Source organism: Nannospalax galili, unplaced genomic scaffold (genome assembly GCF_000622305.1).
Source record: "Nannospalax galili isolate Female #2095 unplaced genomic scaffold, S.galili_v1.0 scaffold1372, whole genome shotgun sequence".
Lineage (NCBI taxonomy): Eukaryota > Metazoa > Chordata > Mammalia > Rodentia > Spalacidae > Nannospalax > Nannospalax galili.
In genome coordinates this window covers 553,566-559,664 of record NW_008331307.1, presented here as the reverse complement: position 1 = coordinate 559,664, position 6,099 = coordinate 553,566, and the positions used below count along the sequence as shown (strand labels likewise).

Genomic DNA, 6,099 nt, shown 5'->3' with positions numbered 1-6,099 from the left:
ACTACAAATCCATGTGGGGAGAAGGCTTCATGAGAGGGGAGATAGAATGCAATAATATAAAGGGGAAATAATGGAGAAGGAAGAATTAAATGTGACGGAGGGTGAGATGGCAGGGCAGAGAAGGGAGTATGCAGAGAAATAACTTACAATAAAAGCCTTCAGAAAAAGCCATATGGAAACCTAACCACTTGAAGCTTCTTAAAGTATACACATATATATTATCAAAAGGAATTATCCTATAACAGTGGACATTACTTCTACATCTCTGTAGACTAGCAAAGCCCAATGCCAGGAATGGACTCCCTCTTTTGAATTTGTCGATCATACATTACTGGCTCTTGGTTATCCATCAGAATGTGGTGGAAAGTCTCTGTTTCTGAAGACAGTACATACATGAGTTGTAGAATAAATAAAGAGAACTCAATCTGGTACTGACTTCAAGACTTCAAGGTTTGGGTCCTTGGGAATCTTCTCCAGACTAGGTGGCCCAGGGAATGTCCCTTGTCTTGGGCACAAAAAAAGTCCTTGGGGGAAGTGAACTGTTTATTTAGATATAGCTCTGCTTTCAGGAAGAATAGGAGGCCTCGTTACTGATTGCTGCCTCGTTCACTACCCCCGAGGCTCGGCAATCTGCTACTGCAGGTTCCTAGCACAGTCACTAGGGTTCTCATTGTCATCATCACAGATGGCCAGGTATTTGTCGAATGCCTCTCTGTTGCAGCTTCCATTAGAAGTGAAGACATGTTTATGGAAGGTCCCATCAATGCGGATGGGAATTACAGAGTTGACATTCTTCTGACCAAAGGCTCAGAAGCATGCTGACTCAACAGGCACAGTAAAGCAGCCAGGCTCCACTGAGTCCACATACTGCCCAATCATAGGCCCCACATTGCCCAGGTGAGGCAGCACAGAGCGGTGGTTGAGGCTAGTATACATGAGGGCAAAGACACGGCCAGTGCCCTTATCATTGGGTGCATGGGGAAGAAGGAGTCTTGAATGAAGTTGATGCAGTATAGGTGGTAGGGACAGTGCCTGTGTGCAGCTTCACCAGTTCTTCCTTGGAGTAGGTGTCAAAAAGATGAATAAGGGTACCCTTCGGGAGGCTGAGGCCACTACGGTGCCTGGCCAGTTCGGGGACACACAAGCTGCCTCACTCTGATGTGCACTGATGGCGAATGGAGCCTATGAGGTGCCAGGCTTTGTGCCAGGTCCACAAGCTGCAGACAAGTTGCAGACAAGTGTGGAAACACTTTTGTCCAGGGAATACAAGCAGTTGCTCCTCCAGGCTGGGGCAGAGGTCAAACAGCCCCTTGGGGTTGTCCTGAGTATTAGACTCAACTAGGTTTCCAGGATTGTCAGGGAAGACGTGCACATAGATTCGGTTCCTCAGCACGACTATGACCTTGTCATGGCGCATGCGGACAGCCAGCGCTGGCTTGGTGAAGGTGAATTCCAGTACCGGTGTTTCCCTAGAGTCCTCGCTTTCTCAGGCATCATCCCAGACCAGCACTGAGATCTCTGAGAACTTGGGACTGCTACCACAGCCCACCAAGGCCAGCAGGTTGGAGCGGTACAGCATCTCCACTAGGCCCATGCTGCCTATGTGCTCCTGGTCCAAATGTCCGTTTTCCATCAGTGGCTCCACATTGTAGATGCATACACCTGTCTCCATGGCACAGCAAAAACAACATTGATCTTGGCTGAAAGGTAGACTGGTCACACCTCAGAATGGCAGCTGAGTCGTGGTCCAGGATTGTCGCCATAGGATAGAGCCCCAGGTCCTCCTCATGATCTTCACCTGTCCCTGACCCCAGCTCCAGGTGGCACAATTTTCTGACCTCCAACTTATTCTTTTTAAAAAACAATTATTTATTATTTTTATTTTATGTGTATGACTCTACGGCTTGCATGTGGGTAAGTGCACCATAAAATGCCTGTGGAGGTTAGAAGAAGGCACCAGATCCCCTAGAACTGGAGTTACAAACAGTTGTTAGCCATCATGTGGGTGCTGGGAATTGAACCCCGGTCCTCTGCAAGAGCAGTCAGTGCTCTTAGTCACTGAGCCATTTCTCCAACCCCACTAATGACTTCTTATACCCACAGATTAATGCATCTCTCAACTCTCACCAGGGAAGAGTCCTCATATAGCAGATGGTGATTCACCAATGACCCACAACTTCTGTGTAGCAAATAAGACTGCAGAGCGACTATCAGAGTGCCCTGAATAGGAAACCTGTATCAGACATCTACCTCTCAAGGGATTATTGTGAAAGAGGGGGCAGAAAGATTCTCAGAGCCAGAGCTGGTGGATGACCACAAAGAACAGTGGGAAGTTGCCCATACGAACTCACAGCAATGGTGACAGCATGTAGAATGTCCACAGAAGCTCAAGCCAGAAAAAATCCCAGCATAGATGTGGGGAAGTGGGTAAGAAGCTCCAACCCTAGCTGAGGAACTATTGGCAACTGATAGCTGCTGGGAAAGGGAGAGTCATTTTTCTTGAAGGGTGTGATGTTGGATAGGATTACCAGGTGCCAGTGGATGGGCCCACACTGAAGGGCATTTGGGAACAAAAATTTGGGGACACAAATTTGACTCCTTAGCCAAATATATATATCTGATTGATACCATGTACTCGGATATATATCCGAGTACATGGTATCAATCAGATATTAAGGGGTTGGTGCAAAGGAGGGAGTCTAAATATGATCAAAAGGTACTGTGTGAAATTTGAAAAAAAATAATTAAAAATAAAAGAAAGGAAATTGTACTAGTTACTTTTCTGTTGCTGTGATAGAAACACTGACCCGAGCAATTTATAGAAGGAATAATTTATTTGTGCTTACAGGTCCAGGGGAATTACAGTCTGTCATGGCAGGGAGGCATGGTGGCTGGAGGCGGCTGAAGCAGGAGCAGCAGAAGCTAAGCTCTCACATCATCATGCAGGCACAGGAAGCAAGAGACTACCTGGAGATCTGGCAAGGCTTAAGAACTCTGTAAGCCCACCCCCAGTGATGTGCTTCCTCCAGGATAGCCACACCTTCTAAAACCTCCCAAAACAGCACCATCATCTGGGGACAAAATGTCCAAACACTAGGAGCCTGTGGGAGACATTTTCATTCAAACCACCACACTGTACTAGTGTTCTCCAAAGAAACAGAACTGGTAGGATGAATATATATAGAGAGAGATTTATCAGCTCAGCTCGCAGGATAGAGTCCAAGTGGTCCAACAATGGCTGAACCACACTGGAGAGGCTGAGAATCTGTAGTCGTTCAGTCCACAAGGCTGGATGTCTCAGCAGTCCCAATCTGGCGCTGAAGGTCTGACAAATTCCAAAAGATCAGCTAGTCTTCAGTCTACAGCAGGAAGACGAACTCACCAGCGAGAGAGAAGGCAAGCAGTAAGAAGCCAGGTGTTCTCCTCTGCCATGGCCTTTTATATGGGCTGCCATCAGAAGGTAACAGCCACATTTAGGGTGTGTCTCCCAGTTTCAGATGATCCAATTAAGAAGATCTCTCTCATTTCAGTTAATCCCAGATCTAGTCAAGTTGACACCCAGGATTAGCCATCACAGAAAGGAAAAGTAGGTTCCAGTTACCTGATAATTATTTAATCGCTATTAATTTAAAGGCAAAGCATTTTTGTGAAGTTAAATGTTGTTTTCCTAAAGCACTGTCCTCAAAAGCAGCCTAACTACATCAGTGAACTCGTTAGAAACTGAAAACCCAGATTCACCAGACTGCCAGACCTCTCAAAACAGCCACCCTGAAGATGAGTGCCCAAGAACCTGAGCTGAATAACACACACTCAGGTTTGAGAATTAACTGTCACATAAGCACTGCAAGATATAAGCTACCCAGGAAAAGAACCTCGCAATTTGAAGACTTCAGTTTTCTGACTTCCCAGCTGTAAGTTTAGATTGAAAAGTCAGTAAAGCTTCTCCTAACTTCGGTCAGTTACCAACTCATGATGCATCTAGCACCCTTCCCCGGAGAAGCTCTGAAGCCTGAGGAATCACAAGGCCCTCCAGTCAGTAAATCCCTGCTGAGGCAGTTGGAGGCTCTTGCTCTCTTTATTGCCAGAGCAGTGGTAAAATCTGGTAATCTTGACCTTCCCACATTATCTGATGCAATCGTGCATTTAGTATAGCAATTTCTAGAATCAGTGTTCTCTTTAGCTAGAACAGCAACAGTTTTAGGTGTTATTATCTACATCAAAACACCTAATCAGACAGATATATTAGCACAGTCTTGAAATCACCTTGTTTCAAGCATAGAACACACTAGAAAGAAAATTTTTTAATGAAAAAGAAAATAAGAATGAAAAGTGAAGACACACTACCAAAAGAGGTCACCTTCACCAACACTAAATCGAGAGTTTTTAAAGATATTGTCACTTAAATCATGCGAATATAGAACAGCAAAGATTGCTTATTGTCATATGAATAAAAGTTTGGATCAGAGCACTGTGAAAGTTACTTGAGGTCACATAGGTAGGAAATACCATAGGAGAGTTCAAAGCCAAGGCTCTCAGGCTCCAAGTTCTACTGCTCTGTGCAATGTGACACCTTTTCTCCTACCTAAGGTCTTTGTAGCTGAGGTGCTACATTGGACTAACTACAGATTCAGTGACCCCCATATTATCTGGTAAACTATATAAAGGATGCACTGATATGTTCTTCTCTTTTGTAAGGTTCACTTTAATTTGAATAATCTGTAAACTTATCTGTCATTATAGTATCATCCAGTGTTCTTAGAGTAGTTTAAAAGTACAGAGTGTTTTCTTTTTTGTCATTTAATTATAGTTTAGTCTCAAACAGTTAAGCATTTCAGGTTTCTTTCACTCTGACAAATGCTTGGGGTCATGACTGTCCTCCTTTCCTCCAGGCAGCAACTTAAGTACCTTGGGCCATATCACATAGAGGATGCTTAAGATTGCTTCCTGGATTGATTTCACCATCCTTTGGGACAGTGTCTACTTCTGCCATCATCAAAAAGTTTATTAATCAATAAATCAAATCCAGTCTCTAAAAAGTAACAGTTCAGCATAGAGGAACATGGGAAAAGGCTTCTCAACGCGGCAGTGTATTGCTGAACTGGTTCTTGGAGGCGTGAGAAAAATTATCAAGTTTTCATGTAAGAGTTAGAAAAGTCCTGAACAAACTATACCTAGTAACATAAATAAGGGACAAAATATGTCAAGACACACAAGGAATAAAACTCTAGGCAGAAAGGATATCATGTGAAACATGTGTAAAGAAAGAATATGGATTTGAGAACAGTGATAAGAACTGAGTCTCCCAAAGAGATGTGCCCAAGTCCTAAGCCACATAACCTGTGCTATTGACCTTTGGAACCAGCTTCCTTGCAGACAGAGTTAAGTTTCTCCAGCTAAGATCCTGCTGGATTTAGTGAGATATCCATCAAATGACTGGTGTTCCTACAGGATAAAGGAACATCAGCTGTGATACACAAAGGTAGAGAGGGAGAGAAGACCCGATGAAGACAGAGGAAGCCGTGGAGCTCATACGGCTACAAAGCAAGGAATGCCAAGGGTTTCTGGAAGCCAAAAAAGCCAAGTGTGGGGCATGAAATGGGACCTCTTTCAGAGCTTCCCTAGAGAATCAGTCTGGCTGACATCTTAATGTTGAGCTTCAGAATTCTACACAGTAAGATACATTTCTACATTTTAGGCAAAAACTTTTGTGACAGTTTGTCATGGCAGCCTTAGGAGAATCATACAGCAGGAAGTTAAATAGCACAGGACAGAAGCCTAGTGGTGTAGCCAGTTTCAAACTATTCAGATCTATGGATTTTACATAGTCAGATGCCTGGACAGCCTCTGGCCTGCTAGAGAAATTGCTGAAGAATTCTTAGGAAAAGATTAAAGATAAGACTTGAGTATCCGTAAGATTGCTTTGGTGTTAGGATGGAAATTAAAGACAGGAAGTCAGGCAAAGGAGCTACTGTAGTAGTTCAAGTGGGGAAAATGGAACAATATGAGCTGCATCAGGAAGGGTAAAAAGGAACTGCAAGAAGTAATACTACAATGGGCAGGACCTGGGCCTGGCTACATAGGAAGCCAAAGAGGCTGGGA

At 44.0% G+C, this 6,099-nt stretch overlaps 1 pseudogene; it reads right to left on the bottom strand.

Moving 5' to 3' along the window:
• Window positions 1-633: 633 nt before the first annotated feature.
• Window positions 634-4,990, bottom strand: LOC103726193 (annotated as a pseudogene).
• Window positions 4,991-6,099: the final 1,109 nt, after the last annotated feature.